General features: G+C 42.2%; 1 protein-coding gene and 1 long non-coding RNA gene across 3 annotated transcripts in view; both read right to left on the reverse strand.

Moving 5' to 3' along the window:
- Nucleotides 1–19,586, reverse strand: part of LOC119503249 (poliovirus receptor homolog) — a 360,163-nt gene that overhangs the window by 320,754 nt on the left and 19,823 nt on the right. The gene's annotated exons all lie outside the window — the stretch shown is intronic.
- On the reverse strand, nucleotides 2,099–4,873 carry LOC119503252. The gene is made up of 3 exons (XR_005210285.1): nucleotides 3,901–4,873; nucleotides 2,727–2,730; nucleotides 2,099–2,109 (listed from the first exon to the last, which is right to left on the reverse strand). It is a non-coding gene; the product is annotated as an uncharacterized LOC119503252 (long non-coding RNA).

The following is a 19,586-nucleotide window of genomic DNA, read 5'->3' on the forward strand; positions in this document are numbered from 1 at the left end:
CCCAAACTCCTAAGATCGGAGACGACTTGGTCCAACTTGGTCCAATCAGTCATGACTGTATTAAAAAAAGGATGTGACCATTAAGTGTTCCCACTTCCCGGGATGATTAAAGGTTAAATGATGTACCACTGATAGACCAGCGCAGGCATCGCTGCACTGGTCTCGGTACAGCTGCAGTCCTTCTTCTCTGTCTCCGGCTGATCTATGATTAAAGTCTTGCAGTGGAACAAATCAAACTTATCTTTTGTCTTAGATCTGATTTTAACGATTCAGAAACTCAGTATCTAAATATAGAACAAACAAGATTTATTCTCATTTCCAATACATGCCGACCTGAGTTCCTATAGCACAGGAATTAACTCAGAATAGACGGTGGCAGAAGAGATGTAATAACTTTGATGCATTTCAGCAGTGCTGCTGACTACGGACAACTGTGATGAAACAGAATCAGCAACTGTGAATGTGTAACCATGCAGACAAGCTTATTATTGCAGCTCAGAGACGGCTCCCGTGGCGTTTTAAGGCGCAACACACAACGCTGAGGAGCGTCGGCGTAACGCAGAAGTAAGCAAAACTTCCCATTTGCTGGAACAAAGTTTTTGATCAATGATTCTGTTTCTTGGACTTTGTTCTTCCGTCGCAAAAGAGCCTCTCGGCAGACATGAACAAGGACAATGACGGGCCTTTGTTCTACATAAAGACACACACACATGCTAGTATAAGATAAGCCCATTAAAGTGACTTCAAGTTTTTTAACTTTTAAGTGATCAAAACACAGACAATCGCCCCAGTACATCATTTGCTGATGCACTCAAAAAGAAAGACAGTCTGAGTGATAACAGGTCAGCAGCATTACCGTGAATAAGAGGACTAACCTTTCAGAAAATGCAGTCTCCAAATTGACTTTACTGTACAGACTTTGCTGGCTTTGATTATTGTAAAAGTTTTGAGCAAAAGTAGGCTTACTATCACCGTGCAGTCTAGAGTCACCCACCACCCTTCCTATCGGAACAGAGGATGTGGATACAAAAAGTGACTTTTGTAGATTTTTGTACAAAACCCTCCTGCACAAATCAGACATGCAAATTATAATTTTTTCAGATTACCAGTTTCATGCATTACTGTCAGGATATAGTGACCGTTTTATGAAAATAACTTTTTTCATTTATGCTCCATTTCTACCTACTGCAGCTTCAAAGCTAGAGTCGGTAACTTTTCCGGCGATAGCGATACCTGGGCTTTGGGTACCGATCCAATACCGAGTGCTTAATTAATAAGCTGTATGCCTCACTGTGTGGAAGTGACTGGAATCATTCTTTTATGTGACTTGACTTGACTTAAACATCGCTTTACTAACTTTGGAAAACGAAATATAACAAATAAATACGTTGATATAAATTTACTGAATTGTTATTTATTATTAAAATAATAAATTGTACACAAACAACACAAATTGCAATTCAAGTGTAAACCTTTTTAATGCAGCAACAAAATTGGTCAAAATTTAAACATGAAATCAAATTCCAGTCTATGAATAGATCGGTGTCATTGTCACCGATACCCAATCCAGCTATTTGAGTCAGTATCGGCCCGAGTATATCCGATCTGGTAGCTGTATCGGTGCATCCCTAATTTGCACTATGGTCATTTGTTATATATTGCACATCTTAATGCAAATATTTATACATATTTCATATATTTTCATTTTATTATTTTAAATTGTAGTACTTACTTATATTTCTTTGCATTTATAGTGTTTATATTGTAGCATTATGTACATCATTTACATACTCCTTTTCCATCTTGTTATATTTCTTTAGGTTTATAGAAGAGCACCTGTAATCCCCTACGGAAATCAATAAACTATTTCTGATTCTGATTCTGGAAAGCAGTGAAAACTCCCACGATATATTTTGTGTTAAATGTGGTGAAGTATAATTACTCGAGAGAAGACGACTATCATTAACAGTTACAGTATAGCGGTGAATTATAAGGTGTCGTGAGTAATCACAAAGAATCCTCGTAATCACGTCGTGTTAATTAGACACTGCTGAAAATAAAACAAAACAATTTACCCCAAGTGATTGGCATCAAGTGTTTGCATCCCTCCTTTGACTGCGACTTTGCCTCTCAATAATGAAAACCGCTCGTGATCAAATCAGTGTTCAGTGTACGGGATGCCGACCAAGAACTCTAAAGAACGCAACTGTTTGTTTTCGTTCTGTTCTCTCTCTTTGTTCTACGTACGAGTGGCAAGTCTAACCGTCGCTTTGAACAACTTCTTATACGCTAATGAGGAACACACACATATACATGTGGCGTCTGACAGTGTGAACCAAAGGCTTGGCGACGGCAGCAGCGGGGGTTTGTGACTAAGCTGCTGCCGTTTTGCTCATAAATCATCATACAATGCTGTAATTAGAACACGCTGCGTTGGCCCTGATTGATAGCAGACAGGAACGCCATCATTCAGCGACAGCAGAGACACACACATATATATAGTCCCATATAGATTCATATAGAGATAGAGGGGGAGGCACGGCCTAATCTGTGCTCCTTTATTTCACATCCAGAGACATTTTGTCAATAACAGATGCACGCAGAGTGTGTGTGTGTGTGTGTGTGTGTGTGTGTGTGTGTGTGTGTGTGTGTGTGTGTTGTCCTGAGGTGTTTCCTCCTAATTGAAAACTAAGAAAACAAACAGAACGAGCTGCTGCTAAACAGACAGGCCTCATTAAAACAAATGGGAAGTTGTGCTCGTCTACGCAACACGTTTGTGATTAGCATGACAACAACCTGGCGAGCAGAGATGCGCACGCACAGCTGCTTGTGACCGAGTTATCCACACACACACACACACACACACACACACACACACATTCAAACACACACACGCACAGCAGGTTATTGATCAGAGCCAGGGCTGAGCTCCAGAGACAAGAGGTCAGGAGAGATACATTATCTTAATGTACTCCTCTCCCTTAATGGTGCGCATGGTCACACACACACACACACACACACACACACACACACACACACACAAAGGGAAGCAATTACTCACACACAGAAGTCAGGATATGAGCATGTATGGATGTACTGTACATGCAGTCAGTGAACACACTGCATGGTAATCTATACGCGATGGTAAATGGACATGCATTTATATAGCGCCTTTCTAGTCTTCCAACCTACGGTCTGAAATTCACTTTTTTTCAAACCCTGCCACTGTGACACACAAGTATTTTGTTTTGTCTGCCACTCTCAAATCTCTGCGCTAAATGAAGGAATAACATTTTAGATCTAATGTCATTCAATGTTCGATATATATTTGACACAAAAAACATTATATACACGGTAAAATTACAGTGTTCGAATCACACCGTGGAGGGGGGGTAGTGTACACTGTACTGTACTTTGTTATTGTCATCTATAGTGGTTATTTGCATAAAAACACACAATTCAAATGATTATGATTATTTAAATATTTTCTTTGATTAAAAACAATCTTGGCAAGCTGCTTAGAGCTAGTGTTAGGAAGTTAAACAGGTCATAATTCTCTCTCTTATATCTATTTTATATTGATGTGAAAATATCTCCTTCAAACATCTGGATTTATTCAAGTTTCTCGCCAAAAATTTAATTTTACAAGATTACATTTGAACGCCTCATAATAATAACTGAATGGCACCCTCGTTAACATTAGTATCTCCGCTCTTCATCCAGTCAGGACTGTGCTGCCCACCGACTGTTAACGCTTGTAACAGCTAACGTTACTAACTCTCCTCCTGTTGATTTCAACACGGGTTTGTTGTTCAAGGTGTCGCATTATCAGGGAGAAAGAGGATGCGTCCCATCAGGTTTAGTAGCGCCGTGCTGTTGAGCGCTTTTTTTTCTCTCCACAGTGTCTCCAGTCCAAAACAAACTGAAACATGATACAGCGTGCGTACGTGTCATTGTGCATGCATAACTGTGGGAAGGCATCAATAAGAGGAATCGATAGTCACGGAGACATGAGATGCCAAGAAAGAGGAAAACTTCGGTTCTCTAGTCCCATAACTAGCGTTTTCCCTGTCTGCCAAAGTGGCGGGTGTCCTGATGATTTCACTAATTTCAGTGCTAATTTCAGACCCTGCTTCCGACCACTTAAAGCGTTTTACACTACATGTCAACATTCAAACACACATTCATACGCTGATTGCAGAGGCTGCCATGCAAGGTGCCAACCTTGGGCACAGCCCTCGGGAGTAGTTTGGGGTTGAGTATCTTGCTCAAGGACACTTCGACATGTGGACTGGAGGAGCCAGGGATCGGATCGCTGACCTTCCGATTGGTAGAAGACCCGCTCTACCTCTGAGCCACGGCCGCTCCCCGATCTAACTGTATTGTTCAGAAACAATGAAGGCGTCAGTACGTCTATCCGTTTTTGTTTCGTTTGAGCCCCACATGTCTCTCCTCTTACTGGAAGCATTTTTGGAGCTGTTCATATCAAAAAAGGACTTTGATTAATTACCACGATCAGTGTCCTCTAGTTACGGGAGTGTTTTAATATGCAGGGACAGAGCGACAGTTTGGGAAATACACTCATTGGCTGTCATGCCAAGAGTTAGATGAGAACATAGATGCACTCTCATGACTGTGAGGCGTCTGTGTACTCAATATGAAGCTGCAGCCAGAAGCCGCTTAGCTTAGCTTAGCTTAATGACCGGAGCCAGGGGGAAACAGTAACCAGCACTTCTACGGATCACTAACTAACACGTTCTATTGGTTATAGGGCTGTCAATCGATTTGAATATTTAAATCGCATACTTGTACGTAGATAATCTTAATTAATTGCAAATGAATCGCAGATTTTTTATCTGTTCAAAATGTACCTTAAAGCGAAATTTAAATGTTTAATACTCTTATCATCATGGGAGTCGGCAAATGTGCTGCATTCTGCAAATGTATGTATATATTTATTATTTGAAATCAATTAACAACACAAAACAATGACAGATATTGTCCAGAAACCCTCACAGGTACTGCATTTAGCATAAAACAATATGCTCCAATCAGAACATGGCAAACTGCAGCCCAACAGACAACAACAGCTGTCAGTGTGTCAGTGTGCTGACTTGACTATGACTTGCCCCAAACTGCATGTGATTATCATAAAGTGGGCATGTCTGTAAAGGGGAGACTCGTGGGTACCCATAGAACCCATTTACATTCACTGATCTGGAGGTCAGAGGTCAAGGGACCCCTTTGAAAATGGCCATGACAGTTTTTCCTCGCCAAAATTTAATATAAGTTTGGGGCGTTATTTAACCTCCTTCACATCAAGCCAGTATGACACGGTTGGTACCGATGGATTCATTCTTTTTTTCTAGTTTCATATGATGCCAGTATCTTCACTTTAGCTTTAAAACTAAACTGAGATTGCTACAACCTAAAAAATCACAAGTTGCATTAATGCGTTAAAGAAATTGGTGACGTTTAAACAAATTTGCGTTAATATTGAGTTAGCACATACACAAAGATCATACCTGACGGATCACATTATCGAGGCATTCGCATACTTAAGTTTGCACACAGCCCAACAGAAAACCACTCCTAGTACCGAAATATAGAAAAAGACATTCACATGCTCCATAAAGCTTTGCACTGCTGCACACACACACACACACACACACACACACACACACACACACACATACATACCACTGCACATCAGCCTGCTGAAACATCACAGATTGAGGGAAGCCCCTGGAGGGTGGGGGGGGGGGAGATTGCAAAAATTCCAAAATTAGGAGCAGGGAAACTACAGAATTGAATTAGCTGGGTGCTGACATGTCTGCTCCCATCCTGCTGGCACCCAGACAAGGAGGACAGAGACAGGGGGGTGGAGGTGTTGGTGGAGGGGGGGGGGGTATGGCTTGTCAAGGTGATAGATTTTACGTCGGCCCGTATGACAGATCGTCGGGAGAAACGGCAGCAGGGGATTCGCCAGGGAATGGCATCTCATCTCACATTCAACAATAATATTTACATAGCCAGCCTGAAATGAGGGCATCAGCGGGCCTGACAGGATGGTAAATCGAGCCAAATTGAGTGAGAGAGAGTGAGAGAGAGGGAGAGAGAGTGTGTAAGAGAGAGAGAGAGAATGAGGCAAGGAAACAGACTGTCAAACTCTTCTCCTCTGTGTGTGTATATCTGTGTAAATGTGTGTAAATGATTAGGTGTCTGTTTTTCTGTGCTCGGTTTTGTGTGCAGTTATGTTCCAGCTCGTGTGTGTGTGTGTGTGTGTGTGTATGTTTGTGTATTTGTTCCCTGTGCGCATGTGTGGAAATAATATGTCTGTTTGCCATCATGTTTGACTTTTATCTTTTGTGCAACCCACTACTTTTCAGTATTTTTGTGTGTGTATCTCTTTTAGTAGTTTGTGTGTGTGTGTGTGTGTGTGTGTGTGTGTGTGTGTGTGTGTGTGTGTATGTTTGTGTATTTGTTCCCTGTGCGCATGTGTGGAAATAATATGTCTGTTTGCCATCATGTTTGACTTTTATCTCTTTTGTGCAACCCACTACTTTTCAGTATTTTTGTGTGTGTATCTCTTTTAGTAGTTTGTGTGTGTGTGTGTGTGTGTGTGTGTGTGTGTGTGTGTGTGTGTGTGTGTGTGTGTGTGTGTGTGTGCGTGCGTGTGTCTGCGTGTGTGTGCACACATGTGTAAGTGTGTTACTGGGTGAGTTTGCGTGTGAAGTCGTGGTTCGTTGACTGAGGAGAAAGAAGAGAAACTGATGCAGGAGCACGCTCACAAAGCACCAGACGGTGGGAGAGAGGAACAGAGATGGAATCAGAGAGACTTCAGGAGGAATGAGAGCGAGAGAACAGGAACTTAATCGAGAGAGAGAGAGAGAGAGAGAGAGAGAGAGAGAGAGAGAATTCAGGCTGAAATTATGGAAGAGAGAGCAAGAGACAGATAGGCTGATAAATAGCGAGAGGGAGCAAACAGCAGAAAGAAAGAGAGTTGAAGTCAGTGAGAAGGAAGCGTTGGTTTGTGATGTTCTCTAATGAAGCACATCACATCACAACACATCCCAAAAACACACCAGAAAGTGACTAAAAAGTCACCTTAAGCACTTCTAAACTTTTGCACACACAAACACACAGCAGCAATAACAAAAATAAATGCACAAATCTGTGCAGTGCAGGAAGCACAAACAGGCACCACTGACATTTAAACACAAACACTCAACTTCCACACAACCCATTCGGGGGTATTTGCAGCTTTCAACCACATTGGAGCCGTTAGGGAGCTGCAACCGAATAGAAAATAACATCTTTAAAAGCCAAGCTGAGGGTTACCTGGCGTAACAGGACAACTGCTTTCTTAAGTCACTTAATGACCGCTCGGAAACTAAAACGGCCAATGAAGAAGGGAAACATCAGTTGGGCAAAGTATTTAACAGACATGAAAATTATTGATTTAAATCATTAATCAAACAAAAAATGCCAAATATTTTGCTGGTTCAAGCATCTCAAATGTGAGGATTTGCTGCTTGTCTCTGTTTTATATGATCTATTAGTTTGGGATTGTTAGTTGGACAAAACACGCGATATGAAAACATCACCTTGAGCTCTGACTCAATAATTAATCCATCACATGAATTTTTTTTTTTTTAAAAGAATCGTTTGTTGCAGCCCTAGAAAAAAGGAAAGCTGTGACAACATTCAGTCAAAACCGAGAATATGTCTGGACCGTGTATGGTCCACAAATAGTCAGTGGTCATGTCTATAATGTTTAATCCAGTAATGGTACATGTCCACTGCCTCCTTTCCACGCTTCCCATGCATTGTCTACGTAAGCAGCCGTGCAATGCATTCTGGTAGCGTGGCGGAGAGACGGACCGTCACGTTGGCTGCTGGTTATTTTCTTATCGTACCATATTTAGTATTTTGGCACCTGGGACTACTGTTTTTTTCCTAAAATATAATGGAGTGGATGCAAAAACAGTCGTCCCATATGCCTAAATACTATAGTACGATAAGAAAAACTGACTTTTCAGCTGAAGCGTTTGACCAGTTTTGAAAATGTCTTCACATTTTGTTGTTAAGAAAGCCCAGAGAACATTTCCACCAAAAGAAATCAAACTTCAGTTTCACACAAATGGGTTAAGATTTTCTAGAACGAGCATTTGTAGCCTTGTGATCTTAATTCTGGCCCATCAGAGAGAGGAAGACTGACCAACAGCAAGAAAGCGCAGAGCTATATCAGTGTCCAGAGAGAGAGAGAGAGAGAGAGAGAGAGAGAGAGAGGGAGGTGGGGGGGGGACTGTAACAAAAAGCAGCAGCGAGAGACCAGGAACCAAGTCGGAGATAAAGAGAGGCTTAAGTGGACGGAGGAAGAGGAATGAGGAGAGACAGAGGTGTGAGGTAGGAGGTGAAAGGCCTCCGATACAGACAACCAGTGAAGTAAACAGGACCAGACCCGCTCCACGCTGCAGGGAGAAGGTCAGCTGAAGATGGAGTAAGTTCACGGAGTAATGGTGAAGAGAAAAAAGGCATGCAAAATGGTGAGGAGGCCAAGAGACACTGGAGAGAGAGAGGGAGATCTATAGCATAGCATAGATTAAAGGACCAGTGTGGAACATTTAGGGGGATCTGTTGGCAGAAAACAAGTTTTATTAATAATCACCTGAAAATGAGATAAGATAAGATTGTTGTGTTTTCCTTATCTTAGAATGAGCTGTATATATCTACACAGGGAGTAGGGCGGGGACAATACACCTATATCTCCATTCAATACGACCACGATACTTGTGTGCCGATTCGATATGTATTGCTATTTTTTACATATTGCGATTCGATATTAGGATTTATTGTAGGATTATTGAAAATGCAAAAATCAAAGAAAAAAGACATTTCCCTCAAAAATTAGGTGTATTTTATTTTTAATTCATAAGGGATATGTAATGTTTTATACTTCTGGTGAATATAATCCAATCAATTTCCATATCTGTATTTTGTCTACACATTTCCCTTTGTTAACACTTTATTTTGAAAACCAGAAGTAATCCCACGTGTCTACTTCCTCTAACTTCTCCAAGGTGGTCTCTAGCTCTCCCGTCAGCTCCGTTCTCTTTATCCATCCATGGTCAGCTCCATCGGGGCCGTTTCAATGCAGAGAACATAAATGTCAGTATGTGGGTGCTCTACAGTTGGAACGTCGGCTGATTTGACCACGGAGATGAGAGCAACGACCGGCTCGACCGCACGTCACCGCGATACGATAACATTTCCTGTCCGTGACAGAGTTAGCATGCAGCTTTAGCCGTGATGTCTAGCTCTGCTTTTCCTTGCAAAGTGTTTCCATACTACTGGATGTGTAGTGTTTACCACGCTGGATTTAACATGGTAGGGTGCAGGGTGTATCCACGCGGACCCTCCACGTTTTTTTCCTTTGTTGTTTTGGCTCGTTACGGTTTGGTTGACGGATACGGAACGGATATGACGTCACGTTACTCAGACTACAACAATAAAAGCGGTAACTTCCTTCCACCTCCGTATGGACTCAATTCACTTCATGAATCGTGTTACGTAAGTGAATCTATTTTTTTTCCCACCCCTAATAGGGAGCGGGTCCTCTCTTCAGGGAGCCGGCCTCTATGTTTCTACAGTAGCCCAGAACGGACAAACCACTAAGTAAACTCTTCCTGCTTGGGTCGGAGTCGATAACGTTACCCAGCCGCTCAGGAAACAAGACAAGGTTAACCTCTGTTGGTCTGGAGGAGCTGCAGCATTTATTTCTGCACAAAACGTCCACCGTACATTCACTAGATATTCTCCAAAGCCAAACTAACTAAACTAACAACCTCACAGATTGAGGTTGCAATCTGCAAGAGAGCCGCCAGATGTTACACACTCTACCTTTAATCTTGTGGAGCCTTTCAAGCGTCAAAGGGAGAGGAAATGAAACACTGAAAGACATAATGTCTACAGTAAAATTGTGAAAATGCTGTTCACATGTGAAAACATCACGCTGCTACAATTTTGACAATTTTTCAATCCGTCTGTTGTGAGTCCACTTTATGGAAGTGCAATACAAAATAACAGAAAGATCCCGTTAAATTGAGTCCAGCTGACCAGTTTGTTGTTCTTGATTAACAGTTTTCTGTTTCTGAGAGAAAAAGCATAAAAGTAATTTTGTTTCATAAATGCAACAGAAGAGAAAGTGAAAGATGGAAAAGAGCGAAAGATAAGAGAAACCAGACGAGAGAGGGAGGAGGGCGAAGTGTGATAGAGAGAGGAAGATTGAGACAGTAGAGAAAGAGAGAGAGAGAGGGAGAGAAGCGACAGGAGAAAGAGGATTGGGCAAGAGAACCAGAGCCGCAGAAAGACAAGAAAGGGCAGATTGCCAATTTAGCTTTCACCGGTAATCATTCGCACTAAGCCTTTCTTACAGCAGAGCGGCAGAAACATTCTCCCTCCATTTATATTGCTCTCATTTTTCCTTTTCTTCTTCTTTCGGCCTGGGTAATTCTCGCCATGTTTCGCAGCCAGCCACCCCCCTCACCCCACACACACACACACACTCCCCTTTCCCCGCCAATAAGCCACAGCGACTATATCGAGGCTGCTGGCATGGTGGTGAATATCAACAACGCCGCCGATCAATGGCAGCCAAACCCCTACAGAGTATGTGTGTCTTTGTGTTTACACAGGTGGGCATTTAATACAGGGTATAAGGTAAATATTCAGTCTGAAATTTGAGGAGATTTGGACAGTTTGATACTTATATAGGCTTATTTTTTGGAGGGTTATACCTAGAGTGTGTTGGTATAACTCCAGTATATTTGGGTGGCTGTAGCTCTTAGAGTGCTGCAGGGATGACGTATTTTTGTGGGCCAACCAGGAAGTTAGCCTCGCCCTGGTTCCCCTTGACAAAAAGCCAATGGGATTTTTCCATTGTGTTTTGGATTATTGAAGAAAATAAGCTCTGTGGCGAACAAACGTTTATGATACTTACACGCTTTTTTTAGCAAGATAATCTCCACAAATGAACACCACTTTTATGATTTTAGGCTTTTAACGAACTACACCATGGTCGCATGAGCGCGAGTAAACACAGCGAGGCTGTAAAGGCAGACGAGTCGGTGTGATGACGTCTAGTAGTCTAAGTCTTAGTGCTAAAATGATAACTAATTTCCAGGTTTTAGGACTCATTTCTGGAGCACTCTATTGGTTTGTACGGGTCGTCCTTTAACCTCAAGGTTGGCGGTTCAATCCTGAATGGATAATAAGGTTATTATATACACAAAAAAAATCTCCTTTCCCAAATCCTGTACTAACATGTCTCCTTTTCCTCTCTCTTAAGTGGCACTTACATACTTTGCCATGTAGATAATTGCAGACATAAAAAAGGTATATCGCACTCAGCTGCAAAACTTTACGGCCGTGTTTGTGCTGTCATTTCATCGGTAAGGGTGGGAATCACAGAGTAACTCACAATACGATACTATCAAGTTAAGTTGCCCATGATATCGATGGTGTCACGATACAGCGATCCTGTGATACTCAATACAGCGCAAGACAATCATCTACGATACATCACAATATCTGTGTAACTGAAGAGGCAAAAATACCCAAGCACAAAACTTCTGGTGTTCAAATATTTAAAGGAACGATGCAACTATGCCTCACTAAAATGTTGAATCCTAAAACGAAAACTAAATTGGCAACTCCTTCATCAAATTTTTCAAAGTGAAAACAACAACGTCCGCGGCTGCTTCTTTGAATCTGCTTTGTTACAAATTCATTTTGATCAAGTGATAAAAGGCAAGGCCAGTGGTCCGTTTGTGTCGGACGTTGAATAGAGGAAGCGGTTGCTATGGTTACCATGCAGAGTTAAAAATCAGCCTGAATAGCGGTACTCAAATAATGGTTTGAGAGCACCGCGAGTGATTCTCACCGAGCCGTTTAAAGAGTTGAAAGATCATCAGTGTGATGAAACAAACAGCAGGTTGTGTCAGTTAATACTCGCTAGCTAAGCGTTTGAATTAATCTCTCTCATTTTTTTAAACCTCTATTTAGATAAGGATGGTGCCATTGAGATATAATATCTCTTTTCCAAAGGGATCCTTGCAAGGCGGCAGCATAAAAGATTCACACATAAAAGGACAAATGACAGACTTTCATATAAAAGTATGAGTAATATAGTAGAGTCGGACTCTCCTCGACCCACAAGGTTCTGGGTTTGGAGGAGCCACTCAACTTCCGTGCTAAAGACGCACGTACAGGTAGTTTCTTTTCATTCGTCCGACACAGCCGAAGCTTCATTCATAACGTTGACATTCTAATCATTATAATTAATAACTTGAAGATAGATGTAATCAAAATTCACAACATGTTTTTATCTAATGAAATACTTTGCTTCAATCCATCTTTGTTGGCGTTTAGCCTTTCAAAAAAACATTTTCACTGCGTCAAAAATCTGTTTGCTCTCCGGCTTGTTGCACACACAAAGGGGTGCAACAAGCACTGTCGCTGTGCATGACAAGCAGTTAATCAGAAGAGGTGTCTTATTTTGCAGGAGGAAGGAAATATGATATTTCTCCAAAAAAAATTCCTCAAGTTTGAAGTTTGTAGAATGATAAGAATACCAACTCAAAAATGTATTTTGCTTTAATTAGTACTGTCACTGTTATTTAGTGTTAAATTATTGTAGATGGGTTAGATTTTATTTATTGTGTGAATTTGTTAGTGTTTGGTATTTACTTTTATTGAAGTAAAATTATTAAATCATAATCATACTTTAGACGGTAGTGTTAACAGTTAATATCTTGATCAGTTTCAAGTTCAAATTTTAGCAATAAAAAAAGCCGTTCTTTAATGTCATGTGAGCTTTTTTGTGCTTTTTCTTTTAAAAAGGATCGATTCAGGCACCATTTAGGCAATGACATCATTTTAAAAGTATTGTTTTAGCACCAGTATCGGGAAAAAAAAAAAAACGATACTCAACCCTAGCAGCCGCAATGCAATCTTTGTGAATTCGCCCATCGGTGTATTACCCCACTTAAGACACAGCCACTCACTAAAGAAAACCAAAGTGTTCACAATGTGATCCACATTTAAAATTGTGTTTGTCATCTGTTTCACTCATGGTTAGATCTGTTTCTGTAAGTCAGTGCTGTTGCCCTAAAATTAATATATTTCAATGGCCACCTGTCAGCCAATCAGAGGAGAGCAGTTCCCATGGCTCCTCCATAAGATCAGCTGTTGAACAGACCAGATGAGTTAGATCAGTAATTCTTAGCTGACCAGACTTCTTTATTTGTTGTTTCTACAGATTTAAAAGAAGAGAGGAAGAGCAAAACACGATGATACGAAAGCTGATGTGATGAACTGATTGAGTGGAAGGAGACGTCAGAAGAGGAGAGGAGATGAGAGGAGATGAATGGCGATAAGAGAGGAGAAAGAGAATGACAGGAGGAGGAAGGAGGATGTTTGGCAAAACAGAGGAGGAGACTACCTGAAAGAGGAGAGCACAGGTGATGAATGGCAAATAAAAGGAGAGGAGGGCAATGATGAGGAGGAAAGGTGAAAGGAAAGGAGAAGAATAACAAAGAGACGGAGGGGAGAAGAGATGCATGCCAAGTAGAAGTGAAGATGAATGATAAATAGAGGGGAGGAGGCAGAGGAGTTAAGGTGAGGAGTGACATGAAGAGGAGGGCGGAGGTGATGAATGGCATATAAAGGAGAAAAAACAGCAACGATGAGTCGAAGGAAAAAAAAAAAAGAGGAAATTAAATGACAAAATGAGAAGGAGAGGAGAGGGAAGAGTTTACGAGGAGAGGAACGGAGGAGAGGAGTGATTGCTCTAAACAAGCCCGCGGCATGATAGTAATTTGCGTTGTGCTCTGTTGCCCATATATGGTAATGGAATGTGTGAACGCAGCTACTGTGGCAACCTGCATTGATCTGAGATCAGACCACTGCAGTTGGCAGACAACAACACACACACACACACATACACATACAGCAGGCCTGCAGCGTCTGTAGACCGGACCGACAGACAGACCTGTGGTCAAATCAAGGACAGACAGGCAAACTAAAATAAGCAACTGAGCTCACATGGAGAAATCCAAGGACAGAGACACACAAGCATAAAACATATGCGGGCCCACAAATGCATGCACAAACACCAAGGACGTGCACAAAGCCGAGCTAACGTCGCCGGAGCTACAGCCCATTTGCTCTTTTTGGCTGAGCTGCCCCTCTGGAGGAGGTGCTGTTGTGGATGCATAAATACAAGTATTTTCTAAAGTTAGACCAAATGAAATCATCATATCATCCACACTTGTATTATTTTTTGATAGACATGCCTCCACGGGACACAGAGATGGGGCGACCCAGCTATAATAAAACTGACGCAAAGCAATGCCCTTTGCTCCTGTGACACTGTAGCATCCATACTTGGTAATGCGTTACCGAAACGTGCGATTGTAAATCAGTTTTAAAGCTAGAGTGAAGATACTGGATCATAACATATCAAACTAGAAAACCTAATGAATCCATTGGTACCAACTATGTTATACCTGCTTGTCGCGAAGGAGGTTAAATAACGCTACAAACCTATGCTACATTTTGGTGAGAAAAAACTGGCATGGCCATTTTCAAAGGGGTCCCTTGACCTCTGACCTCACACACTGACACACTGATAGCTGTTGTTGCCTGATAAGAAATATGTGACTAATCTCCCTTTAAGGTACGTTTTAAACAGATAATAAATGTGATTATTTTGCAATTAATCGTGAGTGGACAATCATGCGATTAATCGTGATTAAGTATTTTAATCGATTGACAGCCCTAGTTCTTACCTTTCACAATAAAAGCCTTAGAAATAATATTCACAGGCGAGTATTTTGTAAAGGCCTTTAGATGCTCAGGCTGTGGCAAATGTTTTCGTCTTAAAGCAGATGCAAAGAAAACACACGAAAATTCATATGGGGGGGGGAGAGACCATTTCTTTGTTCAGTACAGTAACATGAGAAAACAGCCCCTCCAAATGTCCGTGCACGTCCCTGACAAACGCACGCACATAAGATGAGATAGCTGCAAGGGTAAAATGTGAAGCTTTTTTTTTATATATTTAATTCAGAGCTCTTCATTTGAACTGCAGAAAAAACACAAAACAAAACCCCCACATCCCCACCAGCACTGACTCATCCACGACCACACCTCTGAAAAGGAAAAGTGGCATAGTGGGGGAGGAATCACGAACCTAAATGTAAAACGTTGACGTAAAGCCAAACCGTTTCAAATCTCAGGTGGTGAACAGATTATCTCCTGTCGACGTATCCGGAGATGACCCACTTTCACACAACACAAGAAACAACACTTCTGGATATCACAAGGCGTACAGTATACAAACATGTAGGGAAGGAATCTACTGTGCATTTTTGAATAAAGAAATTCGACCATTCTTGCGCGCGGGCACGCATACACGTGTGTGTTCACATCTGTTCCTGTGTGTGTTGTTGGAGACCGACTTGATTAATCACCCTTCTCATTAATCAAAACTGACCCGTAGCTCCGGCTTTAATCTCACTGCTGGTGTGAGCTTTTTTTTAATAACACACAATCATTTATTGGATTAGTTACCAGCTGCCGTCTGTCCCATTCTTGTTTAATTCTTCCTCTTTGTCCCCGCCTCGATCCAAATATGGCACCAGGCTAATCAATTCTGAATGCCATTCTAAGTGTGCTACTTCCTTTCATTCCCACTGACCTGTTTAGTGTTGCTGCGAGGCGACTGGAGCGGCTCCTTCTCCTAAGTGTGTGAGTGTGTGTGTGTGTGTGTGTGTGTGTGTGTCGCATGGAACAGATGGAGGTTGAAATCACTTTATAATGCCAGTCCAGTGTGTATTATGATTGGCCGAGCAAGTCCTGACAGTCTCACGCAGGTCGAACAAGCATGATGCCAAAAATGAGAAACCTGACATGTACAATCTCATCTCATTTCATTAGCGATCTGTGGCGACACGTGTCGGCTGCTCTCACTTGTGTGTGTATTAAATTCAGCACAGCACTGTGTGTGTGTGTGTGTGTGTATTAAAGAACTGATTAAAGCTCATAATTAATCCATCTGTCGTCGTATATTGGACACCCTTCCTCGTCGTGTGTGTTACACTAAGCAGATGATGCCAGAGGTGGGAGGGCTGACACATCTGTGTGACAATAATCCTTCCACTGGCGGTCGTCCTGCCAATCAACCAACTAGCCAGCCAAACAGTGTTAATTTAAACCAAACAGCGATCTTTTCCTGAACATAACTAAGTAGTTTTTGTCACGTAATTTCTATACTTAAGTTACGCCACTTCCAGTGTTGCGTAATCACTTCCGGTGTGGCGTACCTTAACTACGATCTTTCCTAAACCTGACTAAGTGGTTAACCAATTAATCTCAAATCTGATTTTTTTTTTTTATTTAAAAGGTGATGAATAGAGGATTGGAAGCTTTTCTACTGCCTCTCAATGGCTGTCAACATGGCCACAGGAAGCCGCAGCAGTGCAAACAACCGCGAAGGTGCTAACAGAGCTAACAGTGTTAACCTGAGGGGGAACCGGAGGGTAGGTGCTACGCTTCTGCGATGTCGCCGTCGGTCGGGACGGCGTTACCCACCGTATGAGAGCAGTGCAGAGTGGCAGCTGGGAGCTAGCCAGTGGGGCACGCTCACATCCACAAACATGCACTGAAAGAACGTGCGGCCAACCCGGTCATGTAAAGAAAGCGAGGAAAAGCTCTGATTACAACACACACTGAGGGGGGGCGACTTCATTCTCTGCTCAGGTAGACATTACTCACTATAGTACTATATTATTAGTTGTTTGTTGCTATATTAATGCTCTGGATATCGAACAGAGAACCTTTAATTCATGATTTCGCTTGTTTTATACAATACTTTAATTAGGCAAAGGTCTTGTATAGCGACTTGTGTTCAGACAGCTTATTTTTTCATTAAATTAGTATATATATATTTATATATATATATATATATGTATATATATATATATATATACACCTGTATATAAGAAACACATTCCTATTTTTATTTTTCTGGACTAATGTTAAGCATTCAGTCTTACTGACTTTCTCAGGTACGATGATTTCGTCAGTCGTCGGCTATGTTGCTCTGTTTCACATAAAACAATGATCCCCAGCATGCATCCAAACACATACAGTGAGATACACACATCCTGCTAACGCCCACACCTCCCTGCCAGGACAGAGAAAGTAGACAGGAGTAGAGAGAGAGATGACGTGGGAATAGACTTGAATAAACAGCTTTTATCTGTTTTCTGCAAGAAGAGACTGTGACTGGATAGCTGTCAGGGGATCCGCCACTGAGTGGTTCCACCAGACTGAGAGTGACTCTGTGTGTGTGTGTGTGTGTGTGTGTGTGTTACTTCATGTGTGTGTGGAGCAGCATCAGGGTGCTGAACGGACAGCACAGGGACCACTGTAGTGTGTGCAAGGAAAAATCCACATGTATGAGCGCCTCCCATCAGCCTCTCTGAACGCACTAGCGGTCAAACTCGGAGAATAAAACATGAGAGCAGAAGCGAGGGAGAGCGGAGAGTAAGGTGAGGAGGAGGAGAGGACGGGGTGGAGGGAAGGTTAGGACCTTCACACTCCTCTCGCTTCCACGCATTTGAATCCGCTCGCTCCCGTCATCTCAGGAAGAAAGGGGCCAGTGCACTGACACTCCACAGAGTGTGTTTGAGTTGTCACAGCGCACTAACCTCAGCACTCCAGTAGAAGTAGAAAAAAAAAAAAAGAGAATCGGCAGCAGCAACAGGATGACAGTTCAGCCAGACCTGTCAAGTCAAACACAGAGTGAACGCAGAGCCCTGAACTGCTTCAGGTTACAGCTCTCTCTCTCTCTTTCTCTCTCTGTGCCGCCTGGCTGCATCCACAGCCACACGCATACTGTGCTAATTGGCATTTAACCCATAGTGCCTGTTGCATATTTAGTTCTAACAAGCAATTACATAATGCTCACTATCATCTCAAACCAACTGAGTTGGAATGGAGCAATGATTAGCTCAGTGCTGTGATTGCCTTCTGTGCAAGCCAGTTCAACCAGACGGGCTCAACCGGAAAGTTTAAAGGAACTGTATGGAAGTTTTTACACGTATAAACGTGTTTTAATCGTGTTTTATTGCCAGTGTGTGAACAGACTGCAACCTAACCTAAAAAATGAGACCTCACGGGACTTTCTGGGTTTCCTCTATCAGCCTGTAGACAGCTTTTAATGTGAAGAACCCGGGCCTGTTTTTCCGGGAATATACAATGGATGTGACGTCATGCCGCTCACGAGTGCCTTAGCCGTAGCTAACGTTTAGTTATAAATGGAGTCCACTGACGCCAACAAACGACCAGCCCCCACCACAACTCAGACTCCAACACAAACTCCACGAAACACAAAATAAAACAAAGTTATATCTAGTGAAGCCCATCATGCAAAATGGGAAAGTGACCGATGTCGGGCAAAAACTAACATTAATCAACACGATGTCTGTCAATCACGTTCAGTCTCGTGCGTGTCGCCTCACTGTCTAGCGCGAGCAAAAGTGTGAGTGCGAGCAACAGGACGCTGACCGTCGTTGACTTAACGGCCACAGGAGTCACCGTTAACAAGCCTTTTCTGATTCTTACATAGAGTCCCTTTAAAGCTGGGCAGGACCGATTAACTCCTCCCGAACGGCCGTCGGACGGTCGGAGGAATTTCTGACATGTCAGACATTTTGGTCGGCCGTCCACGGGCTCTTGAACACTTGAAGCAGAGAAGCCGATTCTCCTCTTTTTACAGTAACCAGAGTGTAGCTATCAGGATAACAATGTAGGCTACAATAGATATATCTAATAAAACGTAGCTAGCTTAGCTACAATTCTCTCTGCAGAATGGACAGGCCACACTGTCCACGTCTTCCTAGCCACCTGCGAGCCCATATGCACCGGTGCCTCTTTTTTTTTAGACATTTCAGCAGACAGGATGGCACAGATGATGAAGGCAGAACGTTTCTGCCTTGTTAGCATTGTGACCCATACAGACCTCTGCTAGCAAACAAACTTTACCTGCCTCGGAGCTTTCAAACCAATCTTTATTGACAACAGTCAACGGGCAGAGCGGCCCGCAACGGCCCGCATAAACTACTTTTGAGCAGACTTTTTTGTGCAATGTCCAAATTCAGATCAGACTTTTGATTCCACTGTCGGGTCAGGTGCAGAGAAAAGTGCTAGATTCCTTCTCTTCTCTGTTGAAGCTGCAGTGACAAACTGACTATTCAAGCATATTTAGTTCACTTAAACACATTTCAAGTGACTAAACATCATGATTTCTCAGAGAGAAGATAAATACACTCTTGTTTGGATAACTGCCAATGTTTCTTGTTCTCTGTGGTTTGTCTATCTTGCTTGGTAAATGAGAGCTTTGTTTATGTACTGCATGTTCTGACATGGCACAAGGGGACTCAGGCAGAAATAATAATAATAATAATAATAAGAGTAAAAGAACACGGTTTTGCACAGAATATCAGATTTCCTACAAA

The sequence above is a fragment of the Sebastes umbrosus genome, chromosome 15 (genome assembly GCF_015220745.1).
Source record: "Sebastes umbrosus isolate fSebUmb1 chromosome 15, fSebUmb1.pri, whole genome shotgun sequence".
In the NCBI taxonomy this organism is placed as follows: domain Eukaryota; kingdom Metazoa; phylum Chordata; class Actinopteri; order Perciformes; family Sebastidae; genus Sebastes; species Sebastes umbrosus.